Source organism: Pan paniscus, chromosome 8 (genome assembly GCF_029289425.2).
Source record: "Pan paniscus chromosome 8, NHGRI_mPanPan1-v2.0_pri, whole genome shotgun sequence".
Taxonomy (NCBI): domain Eukaryota; kingdom Metazoa; phylum Chordata; class Mammalia; order Primates; family Hominidae; genus Pan; species Pan paniscus.
In genome coordinates this window covers 95,999,339-96,021,454 of record NC_073257.2, presented here as the reverse complement: position 1 = coordinate 96,021,454, position 22,116 = coordinate 95,999,339, and positions in this window count along the sequence as shown.

Genomic DNA, 22,116 nt, shown 5'->3' with positions numbered 1-22,116 from the left:
AAGCCTAGCTCCATCGAGTGTGGTTCTGGGAACTGCAGCAGCTGCGTCCCTGGGGGCCTGCTAGGAAAGCAGACCCTCGGGCTCCGCCCAAGACCCACTGCATCGGAATCTGTACTTGAACAGTGTCCTCTGTGCATGTTAAAGTTTGAGAATCACTGTGTTACATGGCTTTAAGCAGATTAAAGGCAGAGTAAATATGTTTAAAAATAGCACTCTAGCCACAATATGGAGGATAGGCTGGAGGGTGTAGTGATGGGGTTGGAAAAACTCTTGAAAAGGCCACCACAATGGTCTGGATAAGAGGGTGATGGCCAAGCTGTTAGGCTTTATGCAATGCTGTCACAAAGCAGACCTTTGGCTTTGAATTCTAACAACTGTTTCTGTCTTTCAGCTCGTAAGTAATAGTATCTACTTCTTTGAGATTTGTAATGATTAAATGAAATTGTGTACCTAAAGAGTCTGACTCATGAAGTGCCAGTCACTTAATAAACACTTCATAAGTGGAAACTTTGTGACTATTAGGATAAACAAGGATTTGATTTTGTCCAAGTGATTTACAAACTGCAATTCTCTTGAATCAACTCTAAATAATTCTTAGGCAATGCATGAGACAAGCAAGAGACTACTCCCATCCACAATCTCCTCCCTGTTGGTTTTATAGTACTCCTGCCAATCTAATTCAATCCAAGCCAGTTTCATTCTATTCCATTCCATTCCTTAGAAAGCCCTTTGAATGTAAAGCTCTTCACAGAGTGTCCATATTTTGATTTAGTTTTCACCCTTACATGGAGGGTTAGGCTGCTGCCATCTCCATTTTACAGAACAGGAAACTGAGGCTGAGAAAAATTTGGTTATTTGCTAAAGATCACACAGTTAATAATAGATGGATGTAGGATTTGAATCAGGATTTAAAATGTTGAATATGTGATTTCAAGTTTCATAGTACTACTCGCCACCCTGTTCTTCAACATGCTGCACTAACAGGTTATCTTTGTTTCTGGTTGCAGTTTTGAGGTTAATGCTGGACAACTTGTCTCAAAAAGGTAGGACTAAGAGCCCAATGAAATGGTGAATGTAAGTTTGTAAGAGCTGGCATTTGTCTATTTTATTCACTGTGCCTAGAATAATACCTGATGCTTAGTAGTGCTGAATACATTTTTGTTGAATGAATAAGAAAATGCTTTGTGAAGTACAATAGCTGCATATTTCGGGGATAGTTTCATGTAATCTGGAAATAACTTGTCATTTTTCATGTTAGTTTCCTGTTGTGGCTAATTCCTGAATTGATTTGTTTTCCTGACTAGAAATTAGCATTTATAAAACTTTAAACATTCACATAACATTTATTTCAGAATGAGAGAGCCATTATATTCATGATGATAGTGCTTGTTAAAGAGTCTACATCTCTCTAGATAAATTCAAGATGGTGTTATAATCGTTATTGCTGTGGAAGGAGATCAGAATATGCCACCCCAAAATATGCCACTTTGGCATAAAAATTATTTTGAGCTACAGGCCATTGAGAATCACCAGGTATAGAAAGAAGCCTTCTTAGACCTTCTCTTATCTGACTAAGAGCAGAAACTTCTGAGAAATGAGGACTGCCATGAGTCTTCTCTACCAGGGAAGTTTTATGGCCCTGAAGGAGACAGAAAGTCAGCATCAAGATGGGCCTGCACAAACTTTACTAAACAATCCTTATCTTCCATTAGGTTCCTCATATATTTGTCTTGTCACAATTTACTGTTCCTAGAAGCTCAAAACTCTATTCCTTTGTTTTGTCATTTCTACACAAATTTATTCTTCTTTGTTAAAATGGTATATGAGCCTCTGGGTCTGACCACCTTTTTGGAGTTTTCATTTTATTTCTGTGAGGCCCTCCACCATATTTATAAAATAACCACTCTCTCCTGTTGATCTAAGTTCAATTTGCAGGGCCCCAAGGACTGAACCTAAGAAGGTAGAGAAAAAAGTTTGTTTCCTCCCCATTGCTACAGTAATTAGGGTTCTAAAACCCGATGAATTAAAATCAGAAAATGAAGATGATATACAAAACACCTGTGATATAACATACTTCATACTTTTCATGTTATTTTGTTTGATTTAAAATCAGTTTGGATTTGGTCTCTTATCCAGTTGCCCTCCTGTTTTCTGACTTGAATCTTTCTCCTTTTCAATTGCCTTGATAATAGAGATTCTTTTATTTACTGTTTTCCTTGAAGTGCCCAAATCAGATCTGGTGGTGCTAGTAAATACTTCCTTTTGCCCCATCATTTCCTTTCATATTTTCTTCTTTTGTCTCATCTGTACAGAAAGGATCAGAGCTGGTGATTCCTGATTGACAGCAGTATGATTTCTGCTTCTAACTATTCCTCTTGTTGAATGCTTCATGGTGCTTTTCCCCCAGTAAAATTTCTGTTTGAAATTCCCATAGAGCAGAGCCACTCTAGCCTGAGGCCCAAGCACCAGGCAGGCCACAGAAGTCTAGAGAATGCCACGTTGCCTTCGCCCAGGGTGTTTATAGCACTGGGCTTTGAGATGGGCACATGACAGCCTGAATGAGATTCATCTTGTGGGAAAGGTAGTGTGAATAATTGAAGAAGCCTGCCTTGCTGAGTGTCCAGTAGCACAAGAAGACCGAGATCAGCTTTAGTCTTGCATGGAATTCCTCATGCACTCTCTATTCCTGGTTCTTGGAGATCCACACTAGAGGAAAATATCATTCGACAAAGCGAAATATGAAAAAAAAGCTGCCAACATGATTGTCTCACTAGAGTGGGATAATATTAGTTTCATTTGCCATTTACTTCAGCAAGACATTTCTCAACTCTCACAGGTTATCAGTAAAAGCTGAATTGTTATCATTTTTATGTCTTCTTTCTCAAACTGAGAAGTCAGTGGTCTTAATAATTTCATGAAAAATGGTGATGTTGCTTTTTAATAGGTATCAACTGACAGAAAGCTACTTTCTAAGTCCAGAAAGGACTCACAAGGTCTGGAGATGTGACCTGTCTCACCCAATATCATCTGGACAAGAAGGTGTATCGGTTAGGGTCTAGGCAGGAGACAGAAACCACACAGTAACTTGAACAAGAACGTTTTATAAAAAGAATTACTATTTACAGGAACTTCACTAAAAGGGGAGAGGAAAGAATTCTTAGAATATACTTTAGGGCTCTGAGAGCCAAGACAAACTTGAAAAGGGGTGCCTTCCCCAAAGATGGGATTCAGACCTTATTGGAGAAGGTATGGTTATAGTTCACTAAATGGCAGAGAAAGTCACAGGGTTGCCTGAGCAAGCCTAGACTGACAGGAAACTGCCTGCTGGGTGCTGATGAAATTTACAGGGAAGCTGCCTTGAAAGGAGTGCTCCTGCACTCACCATGAGGCCAGTTGGGGAACCCATGGAACTCACATGAATCCACCTGTTTAGGAGGATTGCTGCTGAAGCTAGGGCACTTTCAAAACTCTTGGTGAAGCTGCCTATGGAGGATGTTACTAAACTTACTGAAAGGGTAAGCACCCATGGTACCCACTGGCATTCCACTTACGTTTGTTAGGGGAGAGCTTCATTTGGTGTTCCATGCACACCAGCCCAGGAACCAGGAGGAAAAGCTTGTTCTTCAGCCTGTGTCCCTCCCATGTTTTCTACTGATGCTAGAGCTTAACGTCATGCAGGTGTGCCAGCAGGCTAGGCAGGGCAATGAGGGGTGGATTTGGAACTCTGAGTCAGGAAATTGATAGGTAGCACAGGGAACACTGAGGCTCAATTCTTCTACCTTCTAGTGTGTGCATCCTTTCACTATGTTATGTGACATGCTCTTAATGATCATCATTCTTCTCTTTTATTTAATTGTATATCAAGAGAACAATAATTATAGTTGATTTTTGGCAGGTATTTATGAACAACATGAGAACCATAGGATTTAGCACTTATTCTAAGCCTTAGTACATTCTCTGATCTGAAAACTTAGGCAAATGACCAAAATTTAGTATCATATATCTGGGGCCAATTCAGCAATGTTTAAGAAATACTAGAAAAATTGAGGCAATTAAACACGAACTGAATTTTTAATTTAATTTCTATTCATTTAACTTTAAATTTCAAAAATGATATTTAATTCAGTTATTGGACAACTTTAAGAATGTTTGGAACAATTTAGAGGAGTGTGTGGCACATTTTATAGGCCGAGCTTGGAGGGGTGTACTTCACTTCTGCTCTCATTCAATTGGCTGTGTTAGGGAGGAAAAACTTTTCCTCTACTCTCTTAGGTTTGTGACTGGGGGCCTGCAAACTAAACAGACAAAAGACAGATTGGCAAAGAAAGGACAGACTTTTATTGATGTAGTACACAGGAGTTCACAGAAAAATATGCTTCAAGGAGGCAATTAGAATTTGGAGTTTATATACCATCTTAATAGGGAAAGTGTGGGGTGAAAGGCACTTACAGGAAAACCAATGACTTTTAAGAAATGTAAGTGGGCCCTTAGGAGAATAGATTGGAGATATGATAGTTTTGTGACAACTTCTGTTTAGGTGATTTCTTATGCTGATGTAGACATCTCTTTTCTGGTGATAGGAATTGATGTTCTCTGCCCTGGGATGGGATTTATGACAGTTGAATTCTTTCTGTTTTTAGGCAGGTAAGAGGAGTTAAAAAAAAGTTTTTGCATCTGTTGATCCTCACATGCCTTCAGCCCCAAATGATTTTTGTGCCACAGTGGTGTATTCTGAACACCTTTACTGGAACTCAGTCACTTGGTCACAAGGACTAGGCCCATGAGGAAAAGGACAACAATTTGGTGCATGATCAGCCAGGATCTTTCTCATGAGGGTTAGACAGGAATTTACCCACCCTGCACACCAGAGGAGGGTGCTGTGTGGTTTAACTCAAGAATTTGTGCTGTTTCTGTGGACTTCATGGTTACTTCAGGGGTGGATCCAATCGAAGTCAATCTTAGGACTTACGTTGAGATGCTGGGACACACTCTGTGGGTTGGGGTAGCACCAGGAGGTTTACAGCCACTATCTCCATGAGGAGAGAGCCTGGACTGTTGGGAGACATGGCCAGGAGACTGAGGATGTAGCTCCTTCAGAGGAAGCAGAAATAGGAGATCAATCCTGCTGATGTCAATTGAGGTCCAGATCCAGACCTGTGTGAAGCCAGGTTGTATAGTTATGTGACCTAATACATTTCCTTTTAATATAGGCCAGTTTAAATTGAGTTTTCTGTTGCATGCAGCCAAAAGAATTCTAACTACTCCATATGGTGTACTACTATAATTGGGTTCTTTTGTTTTCAAACCAAGATCAAGTTATCTCAGGAAAATTAAGGTGAATTATAATGTCTGGCATTTCTTGTGGTTTTACATTTGTCCAGAATTTTTCATTTTTAATGATATTTATTGTTAAGAGTAGCATTAAAATAAGCCAGGATGACTTTGGTAGACCATCACCAAAGCTTTTACCATGGTTCTGTCTAGTAAAATGTGAAATGCAAGTGAAATGAACTGGGTATCATTTTAATCCAGGATTAAATCTGAAAGAAGGCCACGATAATCTGTTTCTCTTTTCCAGACTCTTTATTAATACAATGTAACTAACACCCTCTGTAAAGGGTAGGATTTAGGGTACTCACCCATAAAGTGCAGGCATGTGCTGCATAATGATATTTTGGTCAACGATGGACTGATTGTCTGACAGTGGTTTCGTAAGGTTATAATGCCATATTTTCACCGTACATTTTCTACACTGCACAGTGTGTAGATATGTTTAGCTACACAGATACTTACCATTATGTTAAATTGCCTATAGTATTCAGTACAGTAATATGCTGGACAGGTTTGTAGCCTAGGAGCAATAGGCTATCTCATATAGCATAGGTGTGTAGCAGGCTATACCACCTAGATTTGTGTAAGCACACACTTTGATGTTCACACAACGATGAAATTGCCTAACGATGCATTTCTCAGAATGTATCCCCCTTATTAAGTGATGCATAATGTATGCACTTTAGCTAGGAATGGCGATAGCTAACCCTCTGGCCTTGTGGGCTATGGGAGAAGTATTCCATTGCTGCCTCAGCCGGCCACTTGCTCAACCAGGTAGCTGTGCTGTGGCCTGAGCCTGTGAAATGCACAAAGTTATCACAGGCCATTGAGAAATTTAGAAAATTATTGGTGAGGTATGTGAACTAAATGCAGAAAATAGAGGCTGAGCAGTCCTGGCATAGAGCCTATAGAGGACATTTTGAACATTCTTGCTAAGGTGGTTTTGTAACTTATGGTGTGGTATAAATGTAAAACTCCTTATTTTATTTTTGGTAACACTTGTATAATTTGCACTAATTTTAGTTGTATAATTTTAATAATTTTTGGTGTCCTCTTTCACTCTTCAGTGTCTCAGTTTGGATGACAAGTCGTGTAGTCACCCTTATTGTAGGTTGTTTTTTCATTAGTCTTCCAGTTCCAACTCTCTGTTAACTGGCTCCTTCTCTGATTTTTTTTATTTTTATTTTGGCTCAGATTCCTGAGACAATCTGATTGGCCTACCTTGTGGAAATACTAGATCATTTGTTGTTGGTTAGCCAAGTGTTTGTGGCTCTTGAACCAAGTGCTCTGTCTTGGTCCAATTATCTGTGGTTGGATTGTGTAGGGTAGCGGTGGGGGTATCATGTGATAGAAAAACATGTCTGCACACAGAGCAAGTGGTTTGGCTTAGAAGTGGATATGAGCATGACAGTTACTTTGACTTCTGTAAAGCACTTAAAACTAACTGTCAAGTCTTATAACAGAGTGAAGAATTGCTACATGAAGGCCAGTCAGGGTGACTCATGCCTATAATCCCAGCACTTTTGGAGATCAAGGTGAAAAGATCACCTGAGCCCAGGAGTTTGAGACTAGTCTGGGCAACCTAGGGAGACTCTGTCTCTACCAAAAAAAAAAAAAAAGGCTGGGCATGGTGGCTCACGCCTGTAATCCCAGCACTTTGGGAGGCCGAGGTGGGCAGATCATGAGGTCAGGAGATCAAGACCATCCTGGCTAACACGGGGAAACCCCATCTCTACTAAAAATACAAATAATTAGCCGGGCATGGTGGTGGGCACCTGTAGTCCCAGCTACTTGGGAGGCTGAGGCAGAGGCAGAGGCAGAGCTTGCAGTGAGCCAAGATTGCACCACTGCATTCCAGCCTGGGCGACAGAGCAAGACTCCGTCTCAAAAAAAAAAAAAAAAAGAAAAAAGAAGTTGCTGTGTGAAAACTGAAGCATTGATTGCTAACATCACTTACTAAAATATAAGCCCTGAAAGAAGGTCTCGTTCGCTGTTGTGTCCCCAGCAACTGTAAAAAGTACAAACAAAAACTAAATTTTAAACCCCCCAACTGACTGAATAGACACCTCCTCTTGGACGAGGGGATTATAAAGAAAACGAAAAAACTAGTTCAGGCCATCATGAGAAGGGGAGATGGGACATGTCTCATTATGCTCTCCTCCCTTTGGAGTTCAGGCACAACTGACCAGCATTAAAACAGAGGCCAGGCATGGTGGCTTGTGGCTTGTGCCTGTAATCCTAGCATTTTGGGAGGCTGAGGTGTGAGGATTGCTTGAACCTAGGAGTTCAAGGTTGCAGTAAGCTATGATTGTGCCACTGCACTCCAGCCTGGATGACAGAGTGAGACCCTGTCTTTATAAAATAAAAAATTAAAAAAAATTAAAAGAAACTATTAAAACAGACATCTTAATACTGACAAAACAGAATCTTCATAGTAATATGATATCAAATTCCAACCTGACTTGAGTATAGCATAACATGACAGATAACCCTGAAAGAAATCAGAAAATATTTTACCCCAAAATATATTTCTTTGACATATTTTTATTCTATTTTATTTTATTTTATTTTATTTGAGATGGAGTCTTGCTCTGTCACCCAGGCTGGAGTGCAGTGATGCGATCTTGGCTCCCTGCAACCTCCGCCTCCCAGGTTCACGCAATTCTCCTGCTTCAGCCTCCTGAGTAGTGGTGGCTCACGCCTGTAATCCTAGCACTTTGGGAGGCTGAGGCAGGCAGATCACTAGGGGTCAGGAGTTCGAGACATATTTTTAAAAAACCCCACAAAGCTGTCTCTTATGGGAGAAATTTACATTGTGTAGAGAATCCTTTTCCCTTTCCAGGTTTTTTTCTGATCCTGAAGAGATTAGCAGAAAGGTCTAGCTCATTTTAAGCGTCTGAATAGAAAACATTTACCTTCTATTGCCTCCAAGGGCAGCCACCTACAAGACTTCATCTACACAATAAGAACCTTGGTCTCTACAACCCTTATCTTAGTCCAGAAACTCCTTTCTATTGATTCCAGGTCTTTAGATGATAACTTTACTCTTTCAACCATCTACGAATCAGAAAATCTTTGAATACACTTATGAACTGTAAGCCCTCACTTTGAGTTGTCCCACCTTTCTGGATTGAACCAAAGTATACATTAGGTTTATTGATTGATGTCTTATGTCTCCCTAAAGTGTATAAAACCAAGCTGCAGCCTGACTACCTTGGGTACATATTCTTAGGACCTCTTGAGACTGTCCCTTGGGCCATGGTCACTTATTTGGCTCAGAATAAACCTCTTTAAATATTTTGCAGTGTTTGTCTCTTTTTGTTGACAAAAGTGATGGATCCACTTAATAGATATTCAACAAATATATATTAAATAAATAAAGTAAATAGTAGATTGGTTTCAGCTGTTGGATTCAGAAACAAGAAAATGTTATCTACTCTTGAGGAGTGTGGAGCAGTTTGTTGTTTGGAACAGTCGTGTGTTGTTGCTCCACTGAGTAGGGACTCCCTGGGATGGGGCAGCAGGCTGAGAGACAGGAGGCAGCCAGGGTAGCCATGATTTACACCTTGTCTTTTCTCTCAGATAAGTCCTAGAAATCTGAAAACAGAGCAGAAAGTATTGGTTGAGTACTCCGTATAATATATAATAAAGCCTAAACTCCCCCTGTAGGATATAAGGTGTGTTCTCCATGGTCTGGCCCCTCTATGTAGCCCCCCATCTCCCACCCTTCCTGTGGCTCTCCCTCTAGGCCAGCCATACCTAACCACTCACAGTCCCCCAAATAAGCCATCATTTCCCATGCCCCAGTGCTATTGATTCTGCTTATAGAGCTTTTTCTCTCTTCCCACTAAGTGAGCTCATATATTCAGTCCTTGATACTCACCTCTTGTATTGGTTTATTATTGCTGCATAATAAATTGTCACAAACTTAGTAGCTTAAAACAACACACATATATTATCTCATACCTTCTGTGGGTCAGACATCTTGGCATGGCTTAGCTGGTCCTCTTGTCAGGATTTCAAAGGCTATCACCAATGTGTTGGCTGAGCTGCCTTCCTTTCTGAAGCTCATGGTTCTTTTCCCAGCTCGTGAGGTACTTAACAAAATTCAGTTCTTTGTGGTTGTAGGACTGATGTTTCTGCTTGCATTCTGACTGTCAGAGGGAGCTACTCTCAGACCCTAGAGACCCCCATGGTTCCTTGCCACATGGCCCCCTCACAGACCCTCTCACAACATGGTGACTTTCTTCTTTAAGGCCAGCAAGAGAATCTTTTGCTATAGTTTGCTGAGACAGAGACTTGTATAACATAACAATCAAGGAATTAAGTCTCTCTCACTTTGACACACTCTTTTGGCTAGAAGCAAGTCATTCATTTCATACACACACTCAAGGGGAAGGGATTATATGTGGGTGTGACTCACTGAGGGTTCTCTTGGAGTCTGTCTGCCACAGTCCACCCTCTGGCCTCCAGTGATTCACATTTCTCCCACATGCAAATACATTCATTCTATCCCAAGGCCCCTAAAAGTCTCACTTTATTAGTCTTCTCTTTGAATCCCTCCCTATTCCTCTTCTTCAACAAAGTTGGATTTCCCTGCACCTGTATTTTTGCTTTATTTTTTTCTATGATGCTGGTCAGGACAACCTGCAAAGACCTTGGGTTATCCATGGGGCCAATTTAGGTATATCATCAATTTCCCCAAAATACAATTATATATTGTAAAACATTCCTAGCTTATGTAGGAGGGCTTTGAGAGGAGAGAATTATATTATATTCTGCACAGCAAAAGTTATCCCACCAACCCCTTTAAATGCCTCAGCTCCTTTCCCAAAGGTCTCATTCATGGGAAACTGCCCTATTTGCTGTTCTTCCTCCCTGACACCTACTCCCTTGCCTACTTCTCTTTTTGTCTCTCCATTTACAGCCCTTTCTTAGCCACACATGTTCCAATATCCTCCCCATATCTGGGATCTTTCCTTCCAGATGTCTTTATCACTTTTCTCACATTGCAAACTAGCCTTCTCTTTCAGTTTGTATACCTACCTTTAACCCTTGTTCAACAAAATTAAAGATCATTCTCAGTATCCACTGTCCTTGGGACTCAGGAATTAGAAACAACTACCTAATAAATATTTTTCCCATCATGATAGCACCCATCACATCTTCCTCCTTTATTGGCACACATTAAGTAATTCATTCATTGTTGGATGAGTTAATAAGCATCAAGATAATTTACCTGGACAATTCAAAGCCAAAAAATTCCACTATGGTTTATTTGCTTTATCTTTAGCCTGAATTGGCAAATTTTTAGCCTGAATTAACAAAAATAGCCTAGGTTAGCATTCCTGTATATCCTGGAACTATAGAATCTTGCTTGGAAAGGGCTTACCAGTCAATCTAACTCAGTCTTCACCCTGGTGCTTGAATTCCATCTGCAGCATCCTTATGTGGTTAGTCTTCTGCTTTAGAAAAGTCAATCATTTCCCTCCCAAGGTGGGCTCACCTCATTTTCAGCTTTGAGAGAGTCTGCTAAAGATAGTGTCCACTAAAAGAGCTTAGGGCAGCACATATGAAAATGTGGGAAGGGTCACTGTGATTGAAATAAAGCTGTTTACAAACATTCCTGTTTGCCTGGCCTTCTGGGCATGGGGTAAGATGATGCTTCTTCATCCCCTTTGAAACTTGGTGTGGCCATGTGACCTGCTTTGGCCAATGAGGTGTGACTAGGAGTGATGTCACTTTCGGCAGAGCTTGAACAGCCAGCATGTGATCTACCATATTGCTTTTCTTGTGCCATGGTGGTTGTGAAGCATACATGGAGAGGAATTCTCTATCATCCTGTGTCCTAGAGTGACTAAAATGATCCAGATACCACTCACCATCCCTGATCTGCATTAGACGTGTAGAGTGTGTGAGAAATACATGTTTGTTGTGTTTAGCACTAAGATCTTGGGGGTTATAACGCAGCTCATTCTGATATGGTCACTGAAAATTGGGCTAGCTAGGGTGATTACATTTCAATTCATCCTCAAAGTAATTTGATAGACTCACATCTGCAAATCTTCTGAGGCATATACAAAAGATGTTGGGCAGGGTACCCAGGCTGACCTAAGAGCTTCTGTTGACAAGAAATTTGTTTTTTACTCTCTTTTTAATTTTTTATATGATTCTTTCCCAGGAAGTTTTGACTCTATAGAGCCAATGGATGTAGACCCTGGACTTAGGAAGAGATTTGGAAACAAACCAGAGAACACCGAAGAGCTGCTCCTTTGCACTGAAATGGTTTGCTGGCTTTCTGCCTATATCCGACATCTCTTCAAATGGACAGTCCCAACTCTCCTTCTCTCACTTCTCTTCCCTCTTCTCTGTAAGTCACAAATGCTGCATTTGGAGGAACTTCATTTTAACTAGGATAAACATCACATAATAAATGATGCATTTTTTCCCATAAAGCAAACCATTTATCAATGTTTTTAGTAATTGTTCATGTTGGAGCACTTGGTGGAAGTCTTATGATCTATAGTGTCCATTGAGGCTTCCATTTAAAGGGGGGCAGAGACAATGCCAAAGTTGATACAAGGGATGATGGGGAGATAAGCTCTCGAGGCCTATATATTATCCACCCGCAGTGTTGGGAGGGCCACAGGAAGGATGGTGATTATTCTATTTGGCAAGCCAATTGTCTGTCTTTGGAAAATGATAGGATGAAGAGTGGAGTCAAAAATAATACCTTTCTTGCTGCCCAGATATAAATGAGCTATTTACAATCCCTCCTGCCTTTTAGGTTTTGGTTTTATTTTTCCTCTGCACAAAAGATTAAACCTTCGAGGAAGTTTGTAGTAAAAGAGTAGGAAACTATAAAAAACACCACATACTTACAGACACCTGCAAGCAACCATATTATTTGTCCCCTTCAAAGGAATCTCCTGAAGAGACTGTGAGTTTATTCAAATAAAATAGCTGTGTTGCAGACTTTTATAGCCTCTTTTTTTTTGAAATTTGTCTTTTCAAATATTCTTTACACACAAGTCATTCATTCATTTAAGTAAGTACATTGAATGCCTGTTACTTGTTGAGTACTATGCAAGAACTTGGGAAATAATGACGAATAAGTTGATCCTAGCTCCCTCAAGATATTTACCAGCTATTGGGGGACCACAGACAAGTAAACCAGATACATTCACTATGGGTTTGATCAATGCAGTGGTAGACATATGCACAGCATGCTGTGAGAAAAAAATAGGAGAGGCATCAAACCCAGACTAATATGTAATCAAGGAAAGATTCCTGGAGCAAGTGATTTCTCAACTTAGTTTTAAAGAAAGCAAATAGGAGTTACATGAACAAGAGGAAGGAGGGGTGTGTACAAAGGTCTGGAGGTAAGCAATAATATGGCAGATTTGGAGAATAGCAAGTCTTTTACATGGGTCTTAATTTTTTTTTTTTTTTAAAGAGATAGAGTCTTGCCATGTTGCCCAGGTTGGCCTTGAACTCCTGGGCTCAAGTGATCCTCCCACCCTAGCTTCCTGAGTAGCTGGAACTACAGGCATGATGCACCTCACCAAGTGGTTGCTGCACCAAGCACCAAGTGCTGACACTGCATACTTGGGCTTCAGTTAAGAGACAGATGTCCAGAGCCTCCTGCCAATGGGATGTCTTAAAGAAGTCTTTCCCAGCATTAAGCTGGGACTCCAAAGGGTTAAACCTAAAGGAAGGATAAAGTAATGAAACCCTATTGCCTCCCTGCCACAGTGACAGGGGACTGTGGAGAAGCCTGCCTTTCTACTGAGCAGAGCAGGAAGCAAAAAGAAGAAAAAGAAAACCCATTCCTGAGAAGTTGTGACAACAAATTGGCCTTTGTGGAGATATACATCTGCCTATACCAGTTCCCTGGGAGTGCTGGGCCACCTCAGGCCATGCAGTTGGCTGAAAGTGGTCTTCTTTCCAGGGGACGTGGCAGAAGAAAGCAAAAAGCATCTCTGGAGGAAGGCCATTCATTCTAGACATCGGGCACTCTTTACAAATTATTTCTCAAAGGCAATGTGCAGGTAACAGTAAGCAAGCTCACAAAGAAATAAGGCAACATAAGTGAGAACCAGCTGCTTCCCCACACCCCCACCACCCCAAAAATATAGGAATAGGGCACAAACACTTCAAATGCTATAATTATCAGGCACAGATTCTGAAACAATTGTTTCCTGGTTTAAAGAAATAAGTCACGTTTAAAAATATTAACAGAACAAGCATCTATAAAAACAACAGAAGATTTGCAGAAAAAATATGTAGAACTTCCCAAAATAAAAAATTCAATAATTAGCATTAAAAATTCAGTGGATATGTTTGGCCAGATTAGACTTATTAGACAAGTAAAGTACTACATATATCAGAAGAAATTATCCATAATATAACATAGAAGAAAAAATAAGATAGAAAATTCAGAAGAAAGAGTAAGGGACATGGAGGAGATAAGAGATCAGAATCCCCCCAAAAGCAGAGAAAATCAGGCAGAAGTGATATTTGAAGACATAATATGTGATATATTTCCAGAATTGATTAAAATGACTTAATACACAGATACAAGTGAATCAGAAGCATAAAAAGAAAATATAAAAATTAAATAAGAGTAGAAATCTTAAAAGCAGCCAGAGGAAAAAAAAAGAAAGTTGACTTCAAAGAAGTGGCAATTAAAATGACAGTTGACTTTTAAACAGCAAGAAGTCAGAAGGTGTGTTAAATATGCCAAAAGGGAAGGATTACCAAACTAATATTCTATGCCTAGCAAAAATATATTTCAAGAATGGGAACACAATAAAACCACTTTCATATAAACAAAAACTGAAGTTTTATTTTAATCACTAGGAGGTATTACAAGATGTACTTTAAGTAAAAAGAAAGTTATGCCAGATGGGACTGAGGAACAGAAGGAATTATGTGCAAAGAAAGTAGAGAATATGTGGAAAAACATAAACATTAGATGTATGAAGCAGTAATAATATGTAGTGATTTAAAAAAAAGAATCAGAATATCATTTTTCTAAAGTTTTTATATTATCTGAAAACAATGTGAGTTTTGATTACTTTAGACTTTGATCATTTAAGTGTGCATATTATAATTCCCAGAACAATCTCTAAAGGAGCACAGAAAGCATAATTGCCAAACCCACAGAAAGTGTAATAGAATGAAATAAAAATATTGGCAATCCAAATGGATGCAAGAAAGGAAAGAAAAGGAAGGAGAACAAAAGAGATGGAACAAATACAATGAGCAAGAGGTGATGATAGACTTAAACCTCACAATGTTAGTAAAATTACATTAAATGTAAATGTCCTAAATGTTCAAGTTAAAATTAGAAAGATTATCAGCCTAAATTAAAATTCCATCTAGTAGCATATGCTATTTACCAGAGTTCATCTAAAATATATAAGGACTCAGAGAGTTTGAAAGTCAAAAAATAGAAATATCAACCAAAGAAAGTTGGCACAACTGTATTATTAATAGAAAAAATAGACATTAATGCTAAAAGTGTTACTAGAGATAATGAGAATGATTTCAAAATGATAAAAGATCTAGTTCACTGTGATAATATGAAAATTTAAATTTGTTATAATTCTAATAGCATTGTCTCAAAATATATAAAGCAAAAGTTGATAGACTTATAAGGAGAATAAAGTACACAATCATGGTGGGAAACGTAAACATGTCTCTCTTATGGAAAAAATGTTAACATAAAATTTAAGTGAGTTGGTGCCTCTGAGTGAGAAGAGGTTTTCATTAGGAAGGGTACATACATAAAGGGCTTCTGGAGTTCAGAATGTTCTATGTCTTTGTATAGGTGGTGCTTAAAAGACTTTATAATTATTGAACTGAGCATATGAACTTTACTTCTACATGTATATTACATATACATATTATTTTGCCTGAATATCACAAATATAATAATATTAAATGAAAAACAGAAAGATGAACAACCAGTATTAAGAATTTAGATGGGCTGGACACGGTGGCTCACGCCTGTAATCCCAGCACTTTGGGAGGCCGAGGCGGGCAGATCACGAGGTCAGCAGATCGAGACCATCCTGGCTAATATGGTGAAACCCCATCTCTGCTAAAAAAAAATACAGAAAATCAGCCGGGCATAGTGGCGGGCGCCTGTAGTCCCAGCTACTCGGGAGGCTGAGGCAGGAGAATGGCTTGAACTCGGGAGGCGGAGCTTGCAGTGAGTCGAGATCGCGCCACCGCACTCAAGCCTGGGCGACAGAGTGAGACTCCGTTTCAAAGAAAAAAAAAAAGAATTTAGATGGCACAACTTATGAGGTAGAAGGAGTATTTAAGGAAATGGTGTCTTAGAAGGCAAGTGCAGGAAGTATGTCAAGAAAGTTGGTTGAGCAACTGTTTCTGTTGATAAGTCAATTAACACAACGATTGAACATCAGCCTCTTTGTTCAACAATGTGGATGCCATTGGAGACTTAGAAATGAGTTGTTTTATTGAAATGCTGGAGGCAAAACCTGACTGGAGTAGGTTGAGAAGAGACAGGAGGAGAAAATCAGATTGCCATTGTATTAGTTCGTTAAGGCTGCCATAAACAGAGTTCCACAAACTAGGTGACTTAAAAAACAGAAATGCGTCTCATGTTTCTGGAGGCTAGAACTCCATGATCAAAGTGTCATCAGGGTTGGCTCTTTCTGGAGGCTTTGAGGGAGACTCTCTCCATGCCTGTCTCCTAGCTTCTGGGGTTTGCTGGGAATCTTTGGTGTTCCTTGGCTTTTGTTGCATCAGCCTGATCTCTGCCTTCATCTTCACTTGTGTGTCTCTGTGTTCTATAAGGACACTAGTCATCTCTGATTAGGGGCCCACTCTACTCCCACGTGACCTCGTCTTAACTAATTACATCTACAATGACCCTATCTCCAAATAAGGTCATATTCTGAGGTGGTGAGGGTTAAACTTCAACATAAAAGTTTTGGTGGGACACGATTGAACCCATAACAATGAGTATAGACAAGCTTTAAAGTGGACAGAGAAATGGAATTTGGTAGAAGGAGATGTAGGATAAAAAATATATATAGTTAGAGATGAAATGATTAAAATTATGTACGTTGATAGGAATTAGCCAGTAGAAAGGAGAAAAATTGGTGATTCAGGATAGAGAGGGAACAATGGCTTGAGGGAGGTCCTTGAGTGGGTAAAAGAGTACAAGATCCATTGTCTAAGCAGAAGCATAGGCCCGAGAAATGAGTGAGGACAACCTTCCCTTAGTAGCAGGAGGGAAGGCAGAGATGTATATGTACAGATGGGGGTAGGCTGGTAAACACGGCACTGGAAGGGTATGGAAGTTTTCTTTTGTTTGTGTTTTGTGAGGGAATGGAAATAAACTGATAGGGTGGGGAGGAGGTGAGAGGGGTTTGTCAAGAGAAGAGAGGCTGTTAAATAGTCTTATGGGATAATGAGGTAAAGGAATGTAGCAGGATTGCCAGGGCACACTAAAAGCTTGGTTTAGTAACTGTGAATTTAAGTCAGTATGTTTGGGTGCTTGTTTCCAGCTGCAGTTAGCTGTGGGAGTGCAGGTACAGAGTAGGCACAAAGTTAGATTTAACTAGGGATTATTTTTTTTCCAGATGAATACTGCAGAGTGAGAGGCAAAGAAGTTGAGGGAATTTCTAAGGGAGTGATTATAGGATGGACAATGAGGTTGGATCAGTGGATTGAAGGTCCTGGTAAGGTTAAGAGTTTCTGAGAATTGAAGTATTGTGGAATACATTGGGAAGATCACACCACTCCTCTGTTCAAAAGTCTCAATGGTGACGCATCTGAGTAATAGCAAAAGTCCTTACCGTGGCTGATTAGGTTGCCCTACAAGATCCGCTTTCCCATCCCCTACCCATGTTTCTACCCTTATTTCCTCCTTCTCCCTCATGGTCCTTTTTGACCACACTGGTCTACTCATTGTTTCTTGAACACCCAGATAAGCTCCCATCTCATGTCCTTTGCATTTACTATTTGCTCTTTTGGGAACAGTCTTCTTCCAGATGCCTTCCTGTCTCAGTCCTGCAGCATTCAGGTCTTAGCTCAAATATTTTGTGTGTGTATGTGTGTGTATTTCCCTGGCCACCCTTTAAATAAGTGGACCTCTTCAATACTGCCTAACCTTCTTTCTTGCTTTATTTTTTTGTAGCACTTATTACAAATTAAATGGTATACATTTGGTTTATCATCTCCCTCAACCCCATGTAAGTTCAAGAAGGGTATAGATTTTTGCCCATTTGGATCAGTCATATATCACCAACATCTTGAACAGTGCCTGGAACAACATTCATTTCATTGGATGAGTGAATGAAATATAGAAATGATGAACAGAGTCTAAGTCTTCAAACTGAACTTAGAGAGAAAGGACAAGTATGGATAATGCATAAGACAATCTAGAATATGACTGAGAGTCATGGCAGATATACAGTAGAGGATACATTTTTTGGACAAGAGGATGTCAAGAAAATGAGAGGTCAGGGAGTCTTACTTCCAAGAATTTCAAAATCACTAGGAATTATGGTGAGTCACGTTAGAGAGAGTGACAAGGAATGGGGAGACAAAACCTAGGGATGCCGAGGTCCATTGAAGACTTCAATAGGAGGAAATGATACATCGTCTAATGGTGCAGGCTTCAAGGCTGGGTGTTTAGGGAAGAGAAAGGGAAATTGTTTTAGGATCTGCTACAAAGAACAAGCAGAATACCCTACCCCATCACCAGGCCCAGTGATAGGAAGCGTGTGCTTGAGAAAATCACCAGCCCTGGAGAAGGCTGCAAGGGAAGCAGTATTCTCAGGGAGAACAAAGTTTCTGTAAAGCGGAAAAACAAAGGGAACTCTTCAAAAAACATTATTGAAATAGAGATTTTGTTGATAATGCCTTGTGATTTTATAGGTTACAGAGGAAAAGGTCTTTAGGAGTTGGAGTAAAAGTAGGGATTTGAGAAGGAGAGGATCTCAGTGACCAGGAGTCTGAGAGTCTTGGTCTTCTTGTGATGATCAGGTAGAGAGCAAGGAGGAATTAGCCTTGCTGGAATCAATGTAAGCTGTTTGGCAAAGCTGTGAATGTCAGAGGATGGGGAACGAAGAGAGAGGTGGTGGAATCTGGCCAGGGTTATTATATACTTGGGCATTTCCTCTTCCCTTCTGCCAATGGTAATGAGGAGGCCGGGAAGGATGGCCTTATCTGGAGCATACAGGACTGGAATAAATCCATATTCCCTTTGTATTAGGTTTCTACGGCTGCCATCACAAAGCATCACAGACTGGGTGACTTTAACAATGGAAATTAATTTCCTCATGGTTCTGGAAAGTGAAAGCCAACATCAAGATGTTGGCAGGGTTGGTTCTTTCTGAGGCACCTCTCCTTGACTTGCAGATGGCTAATGCAAGTCAAGGACCTAATGACCTCATTTTACCTTAATAACCTCTTTAAAGGCCTTAGCTCCAATACTGTCAAAATTGTTAGGGCTTCAACAATTTTGGGGAAACACAATTCAGTCCATAACACCTTTCATTCCGGAATAAATACACAGCCACCCAAAGGGACCATTTTTATGTCATTGTTATTATTACTCCTTTATTGCAGAAGAAAACACAGACCCAGAAGTTTCAGTAACTTGCTGAATCACATTGCCAGGGCAGATTCTGAAACTCACTCTAAAGCATCAAGACAATCTTCCCTGTGCAGATCTAGACCAGTGTCTGGAACATAGTGGGTACAATAAAGAGTAAACAAATGAGTAATTTTTATTCCAAGTGATTTCTCTGTATTGCCAAAAATGAAATCTGAATAAGAAAGTTCATCACTAGTGAGGAAAGACAAAGAACTTCAACATTTATTGATTATCTGTAGTGTCCAGTATATTAACCAATTATGTTATACTTTATATTGTGTGTTCCAGAATAACTGTGTTCAGATTGCAGCATAAAGAAGCCCTGTGGATACAAAGCATATTTAAGATATGGTAAAATAATTCAATTCCGAAATATAATTTCTGAACAAGCTTGGGAATAAATGCATGGTTTTCCACAATGATGACTTCAAAGGAAATGGTGCCCACTTGGATCTTTGATGGGGCCTTTCTATGTTGCCCAGGCTGACTTTGAACTCCTGGGCTAAGGGATTCTACCACCTAAGCCCCCCACATAACTGGGATTACTGGAGTGCACTACTGTGCTTGGCCATGGATCTTTTAACATTTTATATACCAAAAGAGAAACACTTTTATGGCTTCAGTTCACATCCTTCTATTTGTATTACTGTAAGCAGATTACTGTGTTTGGAAAGGTCAGTTCTCAAGACTTCCCTTTCCACTTAGCAATTAGTTCCATGCTTTATATGTGCAATGTAAACTGTATATCAATTACTTGGAGCATTTTTGTTTTGAAGTGTTTTCCTTTTTGTTTCATCTGAAGAAATGCTCACAGCCCATTTTATTAGACTCAGAAAAACCTTCTTGTCCTATTCCCAAATCATCCAATTTCAAGTTTGCCAAAGTTGACAGGTATGGGAGAGGTCTTTACCATACTGGTGAATTACATAAGGACAAATTTATTTGCTTTGATTTTTAAAGACATCCAAGGGCGGGGGGAAAAGGGAAGTAAATGCTTGGTTATTTAGTACAGTCCTGACTCTCCATGTGGTTTCTAACTTCAGCATCCTGTCTTTGTTCACTGTACCTTCACGTTTCAGTGCTCCTCCAAGGGGGCTGTTGGGCTCCTGGAGTTATCTGTCCATCAAAGCCAGAAGCCAACTCCTGGAGGCTGAGCTCGAGCCCAGGCATGTCTAGGAGATGTCTCTATCTAGGTCCTACCTAACAGGTGATTTTCTCATTCTACCATGGGTAGCTATATTAATATAGCAGATACCTTGGACAGCAAAGTACCACCCACATTAGCTCCATGATGCTTGGGTCTGGAAAGCTGAATCTTTGAGGCTGTGTAACTCTCCAGATGGGACTGGGTTCATAAGACTTCAGTTCCATTGGTGATGTACAGGCTACAAAGCACAGCACAGCATAGGAAGGGCACTACATCCATCGGATGGCCATTCAGCTCTTCTTCCCCTGCTCTTCCAGCTCAGCCCATTTGCACCTATTGATACATTTTATCTATTGCCTTTTAAAAAGTGTATTGAGGTAAAATTGTTGTACAATAAACTGCATCCATTTAGAGTACACAGTTTAATGATGCATTTCCTGACAAATATATATATCCATGAAACCACCAAGATAATCAATATATAGAACATTTACATCATCCCCAAATTTCCTCCATGCCACTTTGTAGCCAATCCTATCCTGCCCTCCTCTCTAGTCGCAGACAACCACTATTCTGCTTTTTGTCTTTATAGATTAAGAAGCATTTTCTGAAAATTTGCATAAGTGAAATCATCCAGTAGGCACTCTTTTGGGTCTGACTTCTTTCACTTAGGGTAATAATTTTGAGATTAAGTCTACCATTTTTTATTTATCCCTTTTGTGTCTTGTTCCTTCATTCTCCCTTTCTTCTTGTTTCTGAATTACTTAAATATTTTTGAATTTTTTTTTCTTTGTGGCATCCTTAGGAATTAGGCTATACATTTAGGCCAGTTATCAATTTAGCGCCTTTCAATTCCAGATCCACCCTTTGTTTCCCCTTTGCCAACTGGTGCAATCTTATGCTCTGCCAATAGAGGGCATGAGAGGGCTGCAAGTCTGGCAGGAAAAAAAAAAAAAAAAGCTTTTCCTTGTTCTTGGGGTCTTTTTTCTCCTATGGCATGGCTGCCAGCACACTAGTATGCAGAAGGTCCAGGAGTCCTCACTCTCCAGAGTGTTTTTCTGCTACCAGGAGGCCTCTGCCTGCTGACTAGCTCAGGTCCACCAGCACCCCAGCAGGCCATGCCTTGTGGGCCAGCTGCAGCTGGCTTGCACCCTCTGGTGGGTTTCTGTGCCATCCCATGGGCTGCTCCTGCAGACCAGCTTTATTCCATATAGCCTGGCAAATTTTTTACCTCTGGAGGCCTGTGTGCTTCTGTGATTGCTACGGCCTCTCCAAAGAGGCTTTAATATCAGCCTTAGAGGGAAAAGGGTCTTCCAAATTCTTAGTTCCTTCATTGTGTCATCTCTTTCAGCCCTAGAGATACGGATTGAATATCTCTTATCCAGAATTCTTGGGGACAGAAGTGTTTTGGATTTTTAATTTTTTTGGCATATTTAGATATACATAATGTGCTATCTTGGGGATGGGACTCAAGTCTAAACACAAAGTTTGTGTTTCATATACATCCTATACAGATAGTGCAAAGGCAATTTCATACAGCAGTTTTTTAAATTATTATACTTTAAGTTCTGGGATACATGTGCAGAACGTGCAGTTTGTTACATAGGTATACACGTGACATGGTGGTTTGCTGCACCCATCAACCCATCATCTATCTAAGGTATTTCTTCTAATGCTATCCCTCCCCTAGCCCCCCACCCCCCGGCAGGCCCCGGTGTGTGATGATCCCCTCTCTGCGTCCATGTGTTATCACTGTTCAACTCTCACTTATGAGTGAGAACATGCAGTGTTTAGTTTTCTGTTCCTTGTGTTAGTTTGCTGAGAATGATGGTTTCCAGCTTCATCCATGTCCCTGCAAATGACATGAACTCATCCTTTTTTATAGCTGCATAGTATTCCATGGTGTATATGTGCCACATTTTCTTTATCCAGTTTATCATTGATGGGCACTTGGGTTGGTTCCAAGTCTTTGCTATTGTGAATAGTGCTGCAATAA